At 28.1% G+C, this 22188-nt stretch overlaps 1 protein-coding gene across 1 annotated transcript in view; it reads left to right on the plus strand.

Annotated features, from left to right (window-relative positions):
• The first annotated feature begins 3132 nt into the window (after window positions 1-3132).
• Mct1 (Monocarboxylate transporter 1) overlaps window positions 3133-22188 on the plus strand; it is a 42033-nt gene continuing 22977 nt past the window's right edge. The window contains exon 1 of the mRNA XM_065508229.1: window positions 3133-3531. The gene's annotated coding sequence lies outside the window, so the exon portion shown is untranslated. The remainder of the gene's footprint in view (window positions 3532-22188) is intronic.

A 22188-nucleotide genomic window follows, 5' to 3' on the forward strand; every position in this document is an offset into this window, starting at 1 on the left:
GTATAAAAAGCCATTACAAGTAAATATCGGAGAGTCATTTCAAGCATACCATTTGGATCGCCTTCAACTATATTTTCATAAAATAACATGCTTTTTAAATTCCTGATTTTTATTTTTTTTGTCAAAAATAATTGTTATTTTTTGATTTTTATTTTTTTTGTTAGACTTTGATTTTTATTTTTTTGTCAGACAAATAAATATCAAAAATTTTTGACAAAAAAAATAACAATTATGTTGTGATTTTTATTATAAATGTCATAATTGTTACGGTCCCTTATTCTGGATCCTTATAGGTAGCGGAGTCGATTAAGCCATGTCCATCTGTCTTTCTTTGGAATACATTTTCTAAAGACCCCAGATATCTTCGGGATCCAAATCTTCAATAATTCCGTCAGACATGCTTTTTTTCACCAACAAGAAAAAAATTAAAAACAAAAATTTTTTTTTTAAAATTTAAAAAAAAAATCTTAAAATACTAATTCGAAAAATATTTTTTTCCAAAAAATGATAAAAACAACTTTGGAAAAAAATTAATTTTATTTACCTAAAAATATTTAAAATTTGTATTTTGAAGTATATAAGTGAAGGGTATATAAGATTCGGCACAGCCGAATATAGCTCGCTTACTTGTTTTTTTAGTTTTCGTATACATATATTTACAGAATATTGTTTTACTATAATAGAAAATTCTGTCACATACGGTATGTCACGTACGATATTAAATTTAATTTATTGTAAAGTCATCCAAAGATTGTTTTTATTTAAATATGATATGGATTGTAATGGAAAAATATTTGTTATAGTTTCTCACGATTCGCAAATTTTCGTATATTTCTACATGTACCTCAAAATTACTTTCGTTTTATTTCACTTACGATATACTCTTATTTCGCTCAACATTTTGGACAACAATGTTTCGAAAGAACTTATTAAGGGTACTCATTTAAACGCTTAAGTTTCCCATTTGTGCAAATGGGCAAATTTGCGCGACATGAACCCACCTTTTCAATTTTGTGCAAGTTTATACAGAAAATTTATATTTGTCAAATAAAAATACATAAATTCACCAAACTTTAATAATTTTTTTTTCAAATTGTATAAATTTTAATTTTAAAATGTTGAATGAAAGTTAAATCTTTGGAACAAACGGTGGTATACATAGTTTGGAGGACTTTGTTTATGTTCTAGCTGTTGGTTAATGTTTTCATACACAATGTCATTTAATACAATCATTCTGTTCCAAAGTTATACAATTTTAACATGCACAAAATTTTTATATTTTATTTGATTTTTATTTCTTATGAATAAATGTAAACAAAAGCAGCTGATTCATCAAATGCACAATAAATTCAAGTTTGCGAGTCTAAATTGTCGCGCAAACTTATCGGAGTTGTGCAAACGAATTTCCATACATTTTTTGACATTTCATTTGCGAGAGTGTAAAAATGCACAGATTGCACAGTTTGCGAGGCTTTTAAGCGTTTACATGAGGACCCTTATTATTTTTTAAAATATAGTACCCTCTGAAAAGAACATAAATTACAAACAATTTTTCATATACATATTCTTATTTTTGCAAAATCTATTTCACTCTATACGGGTACAAATGTCACGTATGATGACATGGAATGGCCCATATGACACTTTGTTGGCACAAAATTCTGCATTTTGGAAGCAAAAATAAACATTGTTATTTTTATACCCTTCACCATTAGTGGCAAGTTTTTCATTCCGTTTGTAATTTCTACATTTTTCATTTGCGACCCCACAAAGTATATATATTCTGGATCGTTATAGATGCGAAGTCGATATAGCCATGTCCGTCTGTCGGTCTATATGTTTAAATGAATTTTCCGTAGCCCTCACATAGTTTACATACATGATTCATACATATATCGGGAATTCTTCCGGTTCGGTTGCTATTTAAAATCGACAAAATCGGAATATTACTAAAACATTAATATAGACAATAAGGATATCTAATGATAGGCTGTAGTAATTTGGACCTACAATGGGTCAAAATCGGGAAAAATATTTTTTAAACCGAATTTTATTTGTAATCAAAAAAATTTTTCTTTCATAAATTAAAAAAAAAAAAAAATTTAAATTGAAAAAAAATTAAAAAATAATTTGGAAAAAAAATGTTTAAAAAAAAAAATAATGTTTTTTTACCTAAAAAAATTATTTTAAAGTATAATTAGGTGAAGGGTATATAAGATTCGGCACAGCCGAATATAGCTCATTTACTTGTTTCTATAAAGTTCAATAACTGATAGTAAATTACAAAAATCGCGTTCGAAAGATATTCCACATATAGTAAATACGGCATCTTTATGTCATTCAAATACATATAACAATAAATTTTTGGAATTCTTAAAAAAATTTAAAATGTTAAATTTTGGAATATGCAATAATTTTAATTTATAATATCTATATATTAATGAATTATAAACTTTATTTATTATTTTTAATTTGATTTATTATTTTCAACATTTAATTTTTAAATATACCTCTAAACGTCATCCGATTTTGCTCAACTTTTCGGCATTTGATTCTTAGAAGACGGAAAACAATTTTAGACTTATACAGATTTAAAAACCCAAAAATTATAAAATAAGGGTCACCCTAGTATGCATATGCATGAGTATGAGTGTTTACAATTTATTATGCTCCCCACTACTCATACTCACCAATGTTGGGGTCTACTAAGGGGAGTAATACATATATTAATGTGTGTATTCTTTCATTTAGCAAAACTAAGTAATTATCAATGATAATTATTATAATTTAAAGAGATCACAGAGAGCATTTGAGAGATTTTTAATAAAACTGTTGTTATCAATTGATACTCTTTGATTTTTTTGTTACTGCAGAGAATTTGTTCTGGCCACACACACACATACTTACTCTCACTCTCCATTAAACCTAAAGAAAACAAATTATAAAATATATTAAACAGAACAAAAAAAAAATAAAAAAAACTTATTCCTTTTTATCAACGAGTCGCATACAACATCAATTTCAGTTCTTAAACGGCGTTTAATAGCGCTGCACACACATTTTTTTTACCTCCAAAAACGTGGTTTATTATTTCAAAAAAAAGTTTTAACAAACAACTTTAAATATATAGCATTAATAATAATAATAATCTTTTAAGTGACCAGTATAAATTACGCGTATTTAAGTGAAATTTGTATTTATTATTTCAATTAACAAATATTTCGTAGACAAGTGTTAATTCCATTAAAATTCTAGTGTAAACAAATTTTGAACAAGCTCTAAATATTCAAAAAAAAAAAATATTAACAAACAAATATTCAAACAAATATTCATTCAATAAATATTAGTTCAATAACTAGTGCTGTTAAGTATTTCTACTGAATAATCACAAATTTTGTAATAAAATAAATAACGTGTCAAGTAAATGCAAATCTAAATCTAAATATAAATATTCTAATATTTTAATACGTAAAATATTTATTAAACAATAAAGATTACAACTACACTACAACAACTACATCAGAATTCAGGGTAATTATTAAATAGTAAATAGTCATACTAGTGGTATTTAGCTAAATAAATACATAAATAATTTATGCCTATTAATAGTTTAAATACATAATGAAATATTTAATATTTATAAAAGGCTTTGAAAAATGTGGAGCATAACTATTAAAAAATTATTAAAAAAAAAAATGTGTGAATAATTTTTTTTTTATTTACTTGATTCTATTGTTTAATCAAACACGGGCTTTTAGCTGAATGAAAATTTCGCGCGCTTTTTTTTAATAGAATTGAAAATATCATTTAAGCCAACTTAGATTGTGGCCTAAAATTATAGAGAGAAATTAGATTGTTATAAATGAGGTTAAGGCTGTTATTGGTTTTTTTACTTAAGTAAAAACACTAAATCTGTGTAAAATTAATTTTTAATCATTCAAATCATTTAAGATCTTAAATATCGTAGGCTTAGTAAGCAAATCTGCTAAGTCCTCTATTTATGAAAATTAAGATATAAGTAAAAATACAATAATAGCTTAAACAAAAAATTAGTATATTCGTCTAAGCTGAATCTTGTTACCCACCATCAATATGGGCAATTCCATGTCATCGTACGTGACGTTTGTACGCCTATAGACTGGTATCTATACCACTCTATAGGCAAATATAAAAGTATCTGAAAAATAATTTGGTCTTTATGTTCCATTAAGAGGGTGATATATATTAAAAAAATAATAAGTTCTTTCGAAACATTGTTGTCCAAAATATCGGGCGAAATATTGACATATCGTACGTGACATAAAACGGAAGTAATTTTGTGGTACATGTTTTCGAATCGTGAGAGGCGTTATGTTTTCTTTTAATTTCTTACACTAAACCAAATATTTTTCATTTACAATCCGTCATATTTAAATAAAAACAATCTTTGATTCATGATTTTATAATAAATTAAATTTAATATCGCACGTGACATATTTTTCTGTTATAGTAAAACAATATATATTCTGTAAATAAATGTATACAAAAACTAAAAAAAGAAATAGAAAATATATATAAACAAGTTGATAATAGAAAAAAACACTCCGAGTCAAATTCATTTCATACTATCTGCTAATTGGTAGCTTAGTTTTCACCACAATCTTAGCCTAAAACAATTAAATTTAAAAATTAAATATAGACAGTTTAAACTATAAGCTCTAAATACTCTAAATACTAGAGTAACTTCGGGTAATGTGGACTACCGTTTTGTTTTTTCTAAATTTTGGCCACAATATATATGGATATTAAAAGAGTTGTGAAGCATTAAATTAGCTAATGTATTCTCTAATGGTTTTTGCAGTTGAAAATTTTTTCCGTTAAAGGATAAAAAATTTATGTGAAAATATTTTAAGGAACCCAAAAATCAGCATTAAAAAAATTGGAGGGTAATATGGACCACTATATGAGGGTAATGTGTACTAGTATTTAATACATAAAATTCATGAACCAGCTAATCATGAATGATTAAAAAATTTAATTTCAATATATTTTTATTAATACAAACTAAAAAGTCGCGTTCTTGGCTTAGATAGATTGCTTACAAAGTACATAGTTATTGTCGGGTAATATGGACCAGTAGTACATAATCAAGTAATTTAAGTGGTCCACATTACACGAACTTGGGTTACAGTGGTAAAAAGTTATTTTTACCTAATAATCTAAATGTGCTTAAATTCTTACCAAATATATGCAAAACTACGTGTCCACTTTAACTATATAAAACAACCAAACATTAAATTCTACCAAGTAACTGTACCAAATTTTGTTTCTTACTTGAGCCGAAAAAAATGTTGAGCATGCGCATTAATTTCAATACAAGAATAAAAAGTCAACATATCAATAACTCATGAAAGCAAATGTGCAATTGTCGTTTCAAACAAATTGTAAAATGTACGACAAATCAGTTTTATCATACCTTCAATAGTTTCTGAAAAAAGACACTGGTCCACATTAGACGCATAGTCCACAATACCCGAAGTTACTCTACTTAAAATCGACTTTAAGGCTTTTTGTAGTTAGGCTGAAAATATTTTATACAAATTATATTTAAATAAATTTCCAATTCCTTTTTCATATCTTAAATTTGCTTAAGCTATTGCTAGTAACAAAGTTCATTTTGTTACAAGTCCAACATGATAGATTAAATGTTTTTGTTCTTTACAAATTCAAATCAACAAGAAAACAACATAATCTAATAATGACTCATGTTCTGAACTTATTATTTTTATTAAATTTCATATTAAATAATATTTAAAAACAAATAAATAGGAAAATGTAGCAACAGACAAAGAGTCGTTATACAAAAAAAAAATATTAAAATAATGTTGTTATTATTGGAAATTTAAACAAAATACAAAAAAAAATAAAAACGTCATCAAATTTAGGTCAGTGATCTTTTGTTTTAAAAAGCAAATGCATTAAACAACAAAAAATATTATTGAAAACAAAAACAAATAAATACTTACGTATGTACATTGACGCTTAAACTAAAAGTGTGATCCATTTGAAACTTTATAACAAATGAAACAATAATAAACAATAAATATAAAATATAATTAATAAGCGTGTCAATTGTTAAACACTTTTAAGAAACGTGACACCTGTTGAATGTACAAAAAGGTGCTTGGAAAGAAAACAGAAATAAAAATGTTGACATTTTAATTTAATAGAGTATTATATCAACAATTGTGACAATAATTCAAATAAATATTTTATTCCAAATTGTAATTATACCCTCCAATAAATTACTCGTATAATGTAGCTGCTTATGAAAACCTAAACCGATCTAGCAATATTCATATATCTGTCTGTTTAAAACACGATCATGTCTGAAATTCAAAACTGAAATACATTATTTTCATACAGCATATTTGTCAATACTCTAAAATGTTTGGTATTTAAATTCACCAAAATCGGTTTAGTTCGGAATACAAGTAAAAAACCAAAATGTGAGAAAACTTTGGATAAAAAGATTTTTTTGGAAACAATCTTAAATTAAATCAAATAAACCAATAAGTTGCAAAGCCTCAAAAATTCAAGCACTAGAACATTTTGTTGGAATTTTACATAAATTATGTTTTAAATTTGAAAAATATTTGAAAAACTTAAATATTTTTCAAACGAAAACCATATGGCTTGAATTTATGTTTCCTTTTTACTGGATAATGTTATTGATATAATGTGTAATGCAACAATAATTCAATTGCTTGACTATAATTCAAGGCTTGAATTAAACTTGCTTTCCAATAAGTACCACAGCTTCTAAAATTCAAGCATTTCCACCACTTCTTTCTAAATAGTTTTTAACTGGTATTCCAGCATGTGGCCTAGAGTTGTCATGGTAGAATATTACTGAATATTACGGCCGTATATTCTTGTCGCTTTTCGGCCAATGTTCTCTTCAAACGAATCAGTTGCGTTCGATACAAGTTCCCTGTGATGGTCTGGCCCTTTTGGTCCCACAAAAATAGCTTTAGTGTCGATTCGGCAGGGTAAATGCATTTTTCATTGCAAGTAATGTTTTTGTGCAAATCTGAAATGCAAAATCGATTTTTAAGGTCTCTCAGCTTTAAGTCGTATGGTACCCAATTTCCCTGTTTTTGTATCAATCCTGCTTCTTGCTAAGGATATGAAATTGCTGACTGAGCTTACTAATCATTGGAAACTAGATTTGCAAGCCCTTGCTGAGTTTTACAACAGTCTTCATGGAGTAATGCCTCTAATTCTTGGTCTTCAAACTTTTTGGCTGGGCTGAGCGATCTTTGCCTTCCGTGTCAAAATCAACACTCCTGAACCGCACATAAGTTTCGGAAATCAAAAGAGAAACTTACCGCATATGATGCTTTCTTGGCACAAAATTCGACATTTTCGTAGCAAAACAAAAAAATGTTCTTGTGTATGTTCAATAACTATGTGAGCATAAATGCCAAATATGTGCCCCTCAAAATTAATATGGGGGATTTCATGTCAAGTGAACCAACTTGAAATATACGTGTTCCTATCGGGATGAAATTTACATTAAGGTTAGTTTTTCAACAAGATCGGTCAAAATCAAAAATTTGACATTTTTCCACATAAATTATTACCTACTGTTCTTAGCAAAATGTGTCCCAAATAGTTTAAATAAAAATAATTTTTTTTTGAAATTTCAAAAAATCAAAAATTGTTTGACTTTTTTCAAAATGGGCCCTTTCTTCTCAAAAGAAAGCTCTTTTCTTTGAGAGCTTTTTGGTCGCTTAGTGGTATGCGAGTTGGTATTTATCAAAATAAATGTTTTGTAACTCAAAACTTTTTTTGTAAAATTTGTTTTTTTTTTTCAAATGAAAGCTTAGGTCTATTTCTTTAAGAACTTATTATTATAATAATTCAGAATTATTATAATAATTCAGGTTTAAATAATAAAAGGAAATAATTCATAAAATTAAGAGGATTAAATCAGATGTGAACTGTGAACATTTTTTTCTTATTAAACCAGTTATAAAAAAAGATGGCAATATGCAGGTAAAAACTTTTCAAATCCTGTATTTGTTTTTTTTTTGGGATTGCTATTTACTGCATATAAAGTGAATCAGGGATATATCTTTAATCACCGACTTTGATCTATGTGGGAGAGATTCTTGACTGTCAGTTAAGTCTGTTTTGAAATATATTGATCCTGATGAGTATACGCCAAGACTCGTAGAATATTTACAGTAAGATCACCAATAGATGTGCTTAAATTTTGAAATTGAGGTTTGAGTACATACATTTCATGAACTTTTATAGTAAGCAATATTTTTACCAGGACGAATCGAAGAGTATCGTTTAGGCATGTTTTAAAAATTTAGAAAATAGTCGTTGTGCAAATGGTGAGCTTGTATTGCACAAATTGCGATGGTAAATTTATTTGCTTATTTTTATTTTTTCTTTCTATAAGGGAATGGCTTGAGTATCATTCCAGTTGAGTATGTCCACTTATTAAAAATTTTTGTTCAATCGTTATTTGAGTTTCCATACTAAAAGCCAACAATGCATTAGAGAATATTAAATTGCGGTTTTGGAAGATTTTGGATCTTCCACAAGTGTTTAATAACACACTTCGCAAAAACAGAAGATCCTAGACAACCATTTGTTTCATCCCAAACATAATTGTCCAATTCGTGTGTTAAAATATTGTATATTGTGAAATTATGTAGTTTTATAAAATGCAGCACTCGTCTTTAGTTGAGGAATTAATTTTTTCCTAGGTTTAAATATGGAATAGTTTGATCCCTTTAATAATTGCGCAAAAAATGGATATGACAATTTTATGTTTCCATTTTTTTTCATGAATCACACTCAGCGACATAAAGCTGTTAAATTTCCTGATAGGTGCAAAAATCCAATTCAGAATCGAATTTGATACTTATAAAAGATGATAACCAATCAAACAAAACAAAAAAAAAAAGAGTTAAGGCTTTTTCTTTCAAAAATTCTTTGACTTGACTTAGGGCTTTTTTTGAAATCGTTATAAATCTGTTATTTGCAATAATATCCTCCTGAAATTTTGAGGCAAGGTGCATCTGACATTTGTTTACCGGAATAAACAAAAAACTACATTTTGAAAAAAATTTAGTTACGCCTTTTTTATATTAAGCCATCGATATGTATATCAAAATAAATGCTTCGTAACTCTAGACATTTTTAAAAATGTGCCGTTTTTTTAATTTTTTTTTTTTTGCTCAAAAGAAAGCAATAAATTTAGATTTACACAATAAATTTAGATTTATGTGAAAGGTGCTAAAAATTCTAAATATAGCTACAAATTAAAAGTGTTGACATTGGTCAAAGAACTGCATGACTTGATTCATCAACTTGACTTGTTCCTATTAAATTGTTTGTTATAAATTTTATTGTATTTCGCAATTTCTTTTGTTTTATTTCTTGATGGAATTAGCTTTTCCTGGATGTAAAAATAAATAAAAAAGAATAACAACACAAAGGAAATATTTACAATAAATTTAATTTAATTTTAATTGTAGGCAATAAGTTTTCAACCAACTAACAAATAGCAAAGAATACTTTTCAATAGTTTCTGAAACAAAGAAATATAAGATATATTAACATTTTGTAATATTTAATTAAACACATGATAACTAATTTTTATATTTTTTTAAATAAACTATGTATATAAAGTGTAGCAAATTACAAAACAAATAATTTGTTATAATTACAAGATAAAATTTATCTAAATTTTTCGTATATTTAGTGCATTAATATATTAGGATTAATCCCAGCATCAATTTTAGTTGCTCTACGTATATTAAATATAGCGATATTTAATATACGTATAAATCAAGAAAATAACAGATTTTTCTAATCCGTTTCAAATCAGTTGGCCCAACTTTTAAGCTAAACCAAGAAACTACAATTCAGTTCAACACCCCAACAAAGACATTTCCTTACAAATTGTAATAGAGAGAGTCTTTCTATACTTTTAAGATCAGCTGGATTTGAAACAGGTTTAAACCTTAGCCAAGTCACCTAGTTATTTTCATGTAAATAGCTAGCTTAACAGATAATTAATTAAATCCATGTAATATCTTATACCCTTTCGATTATTTGTTAATTGAAATTTGTGATGGGTAAGAAACAGCTGTTTTATTATAAATTTTAAATATTTTTTTTTTCTCTTTGTTAAACAGTTTATTTACATATGCCGCCCTCTATTTGATTTTGTTTTTTTTTTTTTTGTATTCGATCTTTTGTTTATATTTTTTTTATTTTGTTTTGTTTGGTTTTTCGTTACTTTTTTGTGTTCTTGTTTTATTTTTGGTATAAACAAAAAGACAACAACAACAAACAACCAGAATTATAATCATGATATTTTGTACAATATTGTTGTATATATTTCGTAGTGTTGTTTTGTGGACTTTTTATATCTGTGGTATTCAAATTATTTGTGTTTTTTATACGCTACACTATAAAGAGAAGGTATAATTGGTTTATTGTATTGTTAGGTGGCCCAATTAAAAATAGTATCCCAGGAAAAAACTGTACACAGATAAAACACCCAGTATGCAAAATGATTCGAAGTTATATCGAAAATGAATCATTTTTTCGTAAAATTTTATCGATATCGACTTCGATATAATGTCGAGAATGTGCGTGTTTTCCTAGGTAGAGTGCAGAGCGATAAAGAGTCGAAAATCGTTTATTATTCTGATTCTAATTTTTATCGATATACTATACCTTTTTCGGTATTAAAAATGTTCTAAAATGATTCGATTTCGATTAAATATATGAACAATTTCGTATACTTTATACTATCGAGAAATTTCTTCTTGAAATAATGCATATTCAATACCTTTATTATTATCCAATAATGTTGGGTTAGATGTGTTTTCATTTTCAAATGCAATAAACTCTGCACATATTTCTGATGTTTGCTGATTTTGAAGATTCGAATTGTCAATAACAACATCAATAATTGGCTGCGCTTTTCTTTTAAGACGTCTTCGATCCATTTTTCGTGTTAAACTATATTTTTATGAATATGTTATTCATAGAATAAGAAATAAAATTTTATTTTCTCACAAATTGACAAAAGAATAATGTACTTATGTATATGAATTTGTCAATTTGTGAAAAAATAAAATTTGACATTAAAAAAAACTCGAACATTATTCGCCATTTGTATAAAATATTAAAATACCATATTCTAAAAAATGTAGATTGGATAGAGCATCATAATAAATTCATATTTTCGATTTTAATTCGAAATAAGTTCGATAAAAAGAACTGACTCGAAATGTTGCATACTGGGCAGTTTCGTAATTGCAACCGAATTTGTTGCCAATCGAATGATTCGGTTGCACACATAGAATTTTTCGATTCTAGCAACAGAAAATCAGTGGATAAAGAAAAATTTCGGTTGAAGCAACTAAACTTTTATTACCACTTCTAAAATTTTGTAGCCACAACTGTAAAATTAGTTCACTAAGGCATAATCATTCCATTGGCAACAAATTCGGTAGCTATTACGAATCTCTTTTCTCTGTTCTAGTGATAATTAGTGAAATTATCACTAGAACATAGAAAAATTATCACTCTCGGAGCTTGGATCATTATATGATTTCCTTGGTTCATAATTTGATTACTTTGGATTATATTTTGATCATAATATGATATTTTATGATACTAATATTGATCATAATATGTTTGGACTACAATCATAAATCTTATCATATTATGTTGCTCTTAGATTATGTTTACCACAACAATGTTTTTTTTCTCTGCGTGTAAGTTCATGTTCGGCCCCTGATAGCCATCAGCGTTGACCTCTGGTTTCACCTATATAATGTCTTACACATTCCAATACATTCGAATTTCAATAAATTCTTTCAATTGATGCTATAAAAGTTATTCTAAAATATAGGGTATAACAAAAGTCAACAATACCTCAAACTAACAATATTTATCAAATTGTTTGTGAAACATATTTTCAAATGAAAATAGGTCAGATTGAAATACTTTAGTCTGGTGGGAAACTCATACATAAATGTCGCAACTGAAAGCTTAAAAAAAATACTTTAAATAAGTTTAAAGAAAATCCATTTTTGAGAAAAACAAAAACTAATCAGCCTAACCACAAAAGCTGATTAGTTTTGAACATCGATAGCGGACTATTATTTTAAATTTCGTAGCATAAAACATACTAAATGAAACATAATTTAAAATGTTGTTTTATTATTTTTAAATAAGCATTTTGCTTATTATTGTTTTACTAAATTTTTGAAATTTCTTTTTATGTTTTACAAAGTCATGTTTTACACATTCATTCAAAAACATTTTTAATTATTTGAAAGTTTTTCTATAAATATGTCTTATGGTACGAGAAAAACTAAACTTCTATTTTAAAATAAAGTCGACTTTAACAAAAATTAACTTAAAAATTTATTTTGTAGTTAGGCTGCATTGTAGAATTAACAAGGTACAATTATTAGAAAGTATGTTCTCAATTATACATTCCCTATAACGTCAAACAAAAGAAAATTAAAAAATATAAAAAGGAAATGCCAAAAAAAATAATTGAATTTAAATTTTATTACAAAAATTTACTAACAATTGAAGAAAACTATATTTATTAATAAATGTGTATAATTTCAGTTAAAACGTAACAAATTTAAAAAATATCGCGGTAACAAATTAAAAAAAGTTAAGTGATTAAATACATAGTTTGACGTTTTAGGGGTGAACATTGGAAACTCTCTCTAATAATTGTACCTGGTAACTGATTGTACCATGGTTAGGCTGAATGTTTTTTTTTTGTTTCTAATAGAAATACTATTATTCATAATAAGCATTAGAAATTCAAATTTTCTATGCTTTGGTCTCCTTAATAATTACAAAATATTTAAAATTTTTGTCAAAAGGTTTGTCTTCATGCATATAAATAACTATTTCTACCTCAAAACTTAATTTGGATTACCCGTGTCTTTTAAGAATTTGGCTTTTTTGAGAATTATTCAAACAAAAGTTTTTACCGGTTTTTTTTTGCAAACAAAACTTAATTAAAACAAACACGTGCCACTTAAATAAGCATTATCTTTTGTTGATGTTTGTTTATTATGTGACTTCAGAGTTTTAAGCCTCTTTCTATTGAAATTATGTCAATCACTGAAGTGAAGGGTATTCAAAATTTGCTTGTACAAATTATTCGCTCTTTTACAATTTGTATTATTTTCTTTGTATGATTGAATTGGATTCTATATAAGTTCATTGACAACTTATGGTGGCTATTTTGTAGAATAAGTTCAATGCCATGGGAAAAATGTTATAAGCATGTTGATAGTTTTTTTTCTAAAGATTCATCATATATTTGATAAAAATTAGAGGGATTACTGAAAAACACAATTAATTTAGTTCGAAAATGTAAAATAAAGTTATAATTTGTCTTTTATTCCACTTAAGACTTAATTCAAAATTCAGAAAAAAAGAACTTCCCAAGAAGTTAATGATGAAAAGTAAAATTTTTAATACGGAAATATTATTTTAAAAAAATCCTGTCCTGGATATATTCTTTAATATTTTTTCCTATACGCAGAGAAAAAACATGATTATGGTAAGCATAATTTAAGAGCACCATATTATGACAAGTTTTATGATTGTAGCCCAAACATATTATGATCATTATTAGTATTATAAAATATCATATTATGATCAAATATATTATAGTAATATATTCGTCTTAGATGAACATAATATGATCCAAAGCAATCATAATATGATCCAAAGTATTAATATTATGGCCCAATGAAATCATATTATAATTCTACACAAACATATTTATAATCAAATAAAATCATGATTTCGTTAAAGACTAAAGAACACTCAAATAAGCATTTCCTTTCTATCTTAAATTGATAAAAATATTTTTCGCAAATTTGTTTTTTTAAGATTTGAATCACCTAAATATTGCTACAAAATAGTAAAATGTATTGAATCTGTGCTAGTGCCAGTTCAATTTAATTATTTTGTTTTATTTTTCTGCGGCATTTTATTTAATGTTTTATTTATTTTGTGCATTATCTCTTAAGTGTTTAAATAATATAATTTTATGTTAAGTATATGTAAATAAGAGATGTGTAGCCTGCCGCTTTTCACATCTTTAAATTCATTTTAATTAAAAGAAATCGTATAGAAATATTTCCGCTTATTTTAGATTATATGCTTTCAATTGCGTATATTTAGTTCGTTCGTAATTATGCTTACCAGACCTTAGGATTTAAAAGCTTTTAAGGAAAAATATTCTTTTGGGGATTTTAAAGTTCAAATTATTGACTGTCTGACTTAAAAATACCAGATTTTTTTTTAAGTTTTAGCCATAGGGTAACATAGAGACGAGACGTAATTGTCAAAAACCTAAGTCTGTTGTCAAAAACCTATCTCTTGCAACAACAAAATACACGCTAGTCAATGTATTTTGTTGTTGTATAAGACATTTGATTTGTTGTATTTTTGTTTGACAATTCGGAGTGTCTCGTCTCTACGAATAATTCCCTATGGTTTTAGCATTTATTTTAAAACATTTGTACAATCACCCCTATCGCGAATCAATATTTCACATGAAATATTTTCCCTTTTCCTTTTTTCGATCATCAACTTTGTTCACATGAAAAAATTCCCCTTGTTGTGAAATTTTTAGATGGAATTTTGTAAACAATAAACAGCTGTTACGAACAAAATCAACTATTGTGAATGTATAGTTCATCGTGATATTCCCGATAGCAATTTTCCCTTCGAGGGAAATGAATATTTCATGGGAACAATATTTCACATGTTATTGCCGATAGGGGTGAATAAAAATTTATTCAAAGTATTAACCTTGTTTAGCTATGACCTTTTCCCATCTTTCCGGCAAGATATGGATTCCGAGCCAAAACAACTGCCCATCTTTTGAAGCCAACCACTTCATTCTAAAAACTTTTTAACAGGTATTGCAACATGTTGCCGAAAGTTGCCATGATGGAATATTACGGGTTCATGTCTGGCCGCAGATTTTGGACAAAATACAGGACATTACCTTAGCGCCATGGATATTTGGCTTTGGTGTCGATTCGGCTGGTTAACCGGTCTTTACATTCGGTATCTTATGCTTCGAGTTATCGTAATGAATCCATTTTTCATCACAAGTATTGATTCGGTGCAAAAATCATTTTCTTTCATAGCGTTCAAACGTCAATTCAAAAATATTTGCAAGCTCTTGTTGAGTTTGACTACAATCTTCATGGAGCAATCCCACCAATACTTGGTCTTTGGCTGGCCTGGAGGATCTTTGTCTTCACCAAACGACAATCATCAATTCTAAACCGAACCAACCATCTCTCGTACGTTGTAACCGATGGAACACATTCACTCTAAGCTTTGATGAGCAATCATGTTCTTCACCAGCACTCCTTTTAAAATTAAAGAAGTAAAACAAAACTTCCAGCATATGACGCTTTTTGGCACAAAATTCGACATTTTTGTAGCAAAAAAAAACTTAGTTGTTGCATAGTTTAGGCATATTTGTATGCTTATTTCTTTACGAAGGCATATTTTCTATTTTTTAGTTCTTGAAAATCTATTTTTTGCAAATGAGTTGTATGGCTGAAATCTAGTTTATTTTGTCACTTATTATGATTAACACAACCACTTAATCTAATAGTGTACGTCAACCAGTTCCCTAATGGGATCAAAAGTTTATCAAAAAATCTCGTGACATAAATATAATCAGTAATTGTTTTAGGGAAATGTAAATATAGCAAACATGCTTAGAAAAATGACAAGTTTATATTTAAAGATTATATTCAAAAAGTTATTAACCCATTAAATCAGCAATAAATAAAACTTAATTCCGGATTCCGGAGCAAATAAAATTTATTATCATACGGATTGACTATTGTAGATTTCTATCTGTTCGTTTTTCTGTCCATTTTCTAAAATATCTTTAAATAATAGGAAAAACAAACACATCACATCACTTGCATTCTTTTTGGCCCTGACTTTTTAAACTTTATGCAATATTTAATGCTTCATAAATAGACTATTGACCTGTGTGAAATATACCTATACAAGAGAAATTTATAAGATTATAATAAATAAATTAACAGCAAATTTTATTAGCTTATTAAGAATTTATTAAGAATTCAATTATAAGTTGCAAATGAAACCTATATTTTTGAGGCTACTTTTTACTGATAAAAATTTGGGAATGGATTTTTTTTTTTTATGTCACAATATTTCATTTTATATAAGTGACAATTTAAAAGATTAAATAAATTCAAGTACATACGTACATTTGTACTCGTATATTTCTTAAAATTTTGTTGTTGTGGTGAAGAAATCACGTGCTTAAGGGTATGTTCATATTGTTAAAAAATAAGACGAAATAAATACTTTTTATTATAAATATTTTTAATTGTTTCCTCTTAGCAAAATAATGTAAGATTAAATAAATGTTTGCCAACAAATATTGGGTGTATGACTTAAAAATGCGAGATTTTTTCAATTTTTTAGCTTTTATTTTGAAACATTTGTTCAAAGTATTGCCATTAGCTATGACCTTTTCACATCTTTCCGAGCCAAAAGAACTGCTCATCTTTTGAGGACGAGAACGAATCAAGACAATTTCGGATACTCTGTTCCATAGTGAAGCGTATCCCAGAGAGAGCGTTCTGCATCGATCGAAACAAGTAAGGCGGTTGATTAAAAACTTCCCAAATACATCCTTCTAAATACTTGTTAACAGGTATTGTAACATGTGGCATTAGGCTTTCATGATGCAATATTAAGGTTTCATGTCTGGCTGCATATTCTGGGAGTTTTTCGTCCAATCGCTCATTTCAAATGAATCAGTTGTATTCGGTACAGGTTCCATGAGATGGTCTGGCCATATTTCAGTAGCTCATAATAGATAGGACACTTTTGGTCCCACCAAGTACAGAGCATTACCTTAGCGCCATGGATATTTGGCTTTGGATTCGAGTCTGGAAGTTGGCCGCATATTATCATATGTTTCGAATTTTCATCGCAAGTACTAATTCGGTTAAGTATCATTTCTGATATGAAAAATCGTTTTTCATGGTCTCTCGGCTTCAATTCGTGTGGTACCGAATTTCCCTGATTTTTGAAATTGAAATTACTGCTTGAGTAGCACACTTTTGTTGAGTTTTACAATAATCTTCATGAAGTAATGTCTCCTGGCTGGCCTTTGCGATCTTTGTTTTCCGTATCAACATCATTACTTCTAAACCGAACAAATCATCTCACGCACGTTGAAACCGATGGAACACATTCACCATAAGCTTTGGTGAGCAATTTTTCTTAAATTAAAGAAGTAGAGAAACATTTCACGCATATGACGCTTTGTTGGTACAAAATTGTTCAATAATTAAGTGAGAATAAATGACAGATATGTACCCTTCAAAATGACATATAAGTTATTATGGGTCACCTTCAAAAAATATGTTGGGTATATTGATTATGTAATTCCGTTTGAAACATATCGAAATATTGGTCGAAATAAGTATAAATATTATGGATCCTCATATGATTCTAACACGACCAAGCATTGTCCGTCCGTCTGCCTGTCTGTTGAAAATGCGATAGAGCCCAAACGAAAGCAGCTAGCTGTCTAAAATTTTCTACAAATACTTTCAGTAAATAAGTTCTATTTGGTATTGAAAAATACAAATTTCCCGCCGGAATACTATTTGAGCAGTCATAAATAGGTTGATTATTTCAGCGCCCTCTGAAATTATACTGTAAAGTATGGCGAAATTTGGGCAATATTTGTCCCTCTCAGAAAATAAATTGAGCATTGGACATATACAAGTTTTATAGGAACTTAAATGATTCTGCCAGCTTTTGTGAGGATCGGTTCATAATTATATACGAGCGTGGAGCAATAAGTTCGTGTCTTTTTGAATTTCCCAACTGAACGGGCAGCACTGCTCCTCTCCACAGGTATCTGCCAGTTGACTCCTGTCAACATCATTAAGTTTGTGTTTGACATCAGACTAAGCATTATTTTTGCCGAGAGAAAACATCATTAAATTAAAATATAAGCTTGATAAATACCATGGGAACACTGAACCATCAATTTCAATGGTAAAAATGTGATTTACTCAATTTCTTTGTGGCCGTACAAGCACGGAAGATACCGAACGCCCAGATGAGATCTATACACCCGAAACAATTGAGAAAAATCACGATATCCAATCAAAGGCCGATTGGAGATTGAAAGTGCGAGAGATTGTGGAAACCATAGGCATCTCAACTGGCTCAGTGGTTTCAATTTTGAATGCTCACTTGCGTATGGGAAAGCTTTCCGCAAGATGGCTGCAGCGTTTTCTCACAATCGACTGCACAAAAGGCTACGAAATGCAGCCTATTCTCCGGATTTAGCTCCGAGTGACTACTTCTTGTTTCCAAACCTAAAGAAATGTCTCGGCGGAAAGAGATTTGACTTCAACGATGAAATCATCTCCTAAAAAATACCTATTTTGATGACCTCGACAAATCTTATTATAGGGTTAAACAAAATTGGAAAAATGTTTGATAAAGTGTATAGATCTCAAAGTTCGGACCATAACCGATTCAAGTCCCCATAGAAGTTCAAAACTTCATATTGATAGAGGGTATACAACATCGACACAGATTGAATATAACACTTTTACTTGTTATTCTTATTTTCTTAAATATCTGATGAGTGTAATTTTCAGTTACTGGCTCTTACCAAAAAATGTTAGATAAAATAAATATGTGCTTAATATAGTTTTTACGCTAGTTTTGTTAAATATTTAATGAATTTTTATAAAAAGTTGTTTAAAATATTGCTCGATTTCATTTAATGGATTTTATTGAATGAAAATCATGTTGAATTTTACTATTTGTTTTTTTATTTTACTTAATTAAAGTATTATTTTTATTTATATTTACATTATTGCTAACACGTGCTGTTGTGTGGCCCAAAAGTTGGTTTAGTGTGTTTCTTTTTTATTTTTTATTATTTTTTTATTTTTTGATTTTGTATTTACTTTTTATAAATAGAATTTAAAGTAAATATTTGCAAGAACGACATAAAAATGCCATAAAGTTTATAAAAACAAAATAATTTCAACACTTTGTTTGCCAATTTTTAACAATTTAAAGCAATGACAAAATAAACAAATAACCAAAAATACACTGTTTCCAAAAAAAAAATAAAAAATATTTAAAAAATTATCACATTTCTTATTACGAAATTTGCTGGAACTGAATTTTGTTTAACCCATTTTTGTTAATGATAAAGTTTAAAGTCTGAAATCATAAATTATTAAAAATTTCTAGCTGTTGCCACAGAGCCATAATTTCGTTTTATCGTTAAATTAATCAAAACTTTATCTTCAAGTATTTAATAAAGCTTCCTGGAAATGAAATGTTTCAACTCATCATAAACTATTGTAGATTAATTTGAATTGTTAAATATTTACTAAATGTCTGTCAACGAATAAAAAGGCACAGCAAAAATAACTTGATTAATTTACAAGCTAAAATAAGCTTCAAATACATTTTATTTTTTTTTTATTTTATTAATCAGTTAGTTACAAAATATTACAAAATTTATCAAACCAGAAAACCTAATTCTATGTCATACAAAATTAAACACATGTTCATTGAATAAACATTCTGAATAAAATCAAAAAGCCCAGATAAATGAACGAATATAATAAATAAAATCACTTGACAACACTCGATTGCCTTATTAGTGGCTGGGAGTTTTCAATTATTTTATAATATTGTATTGTATATTTTCAAGAGCAGTTAAAAAAAAATTCATGTAGCTGGTTACTCGCACTTATTTCCACGTATTATTCATATAGTAATGATTTTCGTAGACTTTTAATTTCAGGGTTTTATTGGCGTTTGTTTTTCAAGATAATTGTAGAATTTAATCAAATAAAAAGATTATTAAAAACACATTTATGATCCTCATTATTTGATAAAACAAAGTATTAACTACACGTTGTGCTAAACTAAATATAACAAAGATTTTGATAATAATGGCTGGAAAAACATGTGGTTTTGGAATATAAAAAATTGTTTGCTTATATTCCCTTGCTAAAATATTGTATAAAATTTATCCCAAGATTTAAATAAATAAATCTGAAAAATCGGGGTTTTATATTTAATTCAGCTACCTTTATACAATGTCCTCAAATGTCGCACAGTGGCGCCCGTAGAACAAGTGTGGTTGCAAAAATCAAAATTTCATGTGTCCCCAAAAAAATATTGAATAAATCTCTTTTACAGTAATTTGTACAACGATTTCAAAAATGCTACTCTTATTAAAATCAGCCCTTCAAAGTTGACTGATTTCCAGTTTTAAAAAAAACAGACAATTTTTAGGTAATTTAGTCCGCTTTCAGATACAATATATCGAAAACTATGTAACTGATCATAATTATTTTTGATTCTGTTGATAGATATTTATACCCTACACCACCATAGTGGGGAGGGTATAATGCGTTTGTGCAGATGTTTGTAACGCCCAAAAATATTAGTCTAACACCCACCTTAAAGTATACCAATCGACTTAGAATCACTTTCTGAGTCGATTAAACGATGTCCGTCCGTCCGTCCGTCTGGTCGGCTGGCTGGCTGTCCATGTAAACCTTGTGCGCAGAGTACAGGTCGCAATTTTTAAGATATATCGAAACTGGCTGAAATCGGTCCATTATTTCACCTAGTCCCCATACAAATGTCCTCTCGAAATTGGACTTTATCGGTTATAAATGTTTAATTTATATATGTATCTATACAAATTTCGCTCCAAATAATTTTTATATATACAAAATTCATGTCACCAAATTTTGTTACGATCGGTCCGTAATTAGTCATAGCTCCCATATAGACCCGCTTCCGAAAATCACTTTAACGTGCATAAATCGCTTAAAAATGTTGGTACACACACAAAATTCAACATACTTAACTTTAATATAGACATAAATCACACGACCTAATTTCATTTCCACTTCCGAAAATCACTCAAAAATATAAATTATTGAAATTTTAAAAGAAAAATGTTTTTGCTCTTTTACTTAGTGTAGGGTATAATATGGTCGGGCTTGACCAACCATTCTTTCTTACTTGTTTTATTAAGAAAAGAATAAACAAAAATTGTTCTGTTTGCTTTGTATTTGTCCAGGTAAATCGATATTTACCAACTATCCATTTTTTTCAATATTTCTCAACTTTGAAGGAAAATAAAAAAACTATCAATTTCTATATTTACCATATTTTCAAAATAAGTACTTTGATTACTCCTTTACCTAATGCAAAAATTCCCAACTGCCCGTCCTTGACCCATTTTTTGCTGGATGTAAAATTTTGAAAAAAGACATGGTTCCAAACGATATTTACCAACTATACATTTTTTCAATATTTCTCAACTTTGATGGAAAATAAAAAAACTATCAATTTCTATATTTGCCATATTTTCAAAATAAGTTCTTTGATATTCCATTTTTTGCTAGAGGTAAAATTTTGAAAAAAGACATGGTTTCAAAAATGATATATGATCGTGAAAAACCAACCAAAATTTTTTTAAAAAAAAAAAAAAAATTTTAATCTTTTCTGGAATAATTTTAAATCATAAAAGCCTTTAAAAAGAAACATAAAATATTTTATTTTACTTCCCATAAAATTGATTTTTTCACAAATTTCAACTTTGCTAACCCAAGTAAGCACCTGAAAGGCGTAGAACTATTTTCAAACATTCATTTCATAGGCTGATCAATTATCTAACATATGCCTTTTAAATTTTTTGATTATCTCATTATGATTTTTTTTATGATTTTTGTAACGAAAAAACTCAAATGGCACCACTGTATGTCGTTACCAACCAGCAGAAAATTGCGACGAACGGCTAAGAGCCGGATGATCGTCTTATCCGGCTCTTAGCCGAGTCGTGAACTATTAGTTCAGCTTCACACACGCTTCACTATTAGTCCAGCTTCACACAGAAGACAGTGGAAGAAAGAGAGGAAAATCTTTCCAATCTCTTCTCCTCTCTTATCTACAAAATCAAGACTTGCGCAAGTAAACTTGAAGTGTGTGATTCAGCAATTAGCAAATTATTACAATATGACATGATAGGATACCTTG

The sequence above is a fragment of the Calliphora vicina genome, chromosome 4 (genome assembly GCF_958450345.1).
Source record: "Calliphora vicina chromosome 4, idCalVici1.1, whole genome shotgun sequence".
NCBI lineage: Eukaryota > Metazoa > Arthropoda > Insecta > Diptera > Calliphoridae > Calliphora > Calliphora vicina.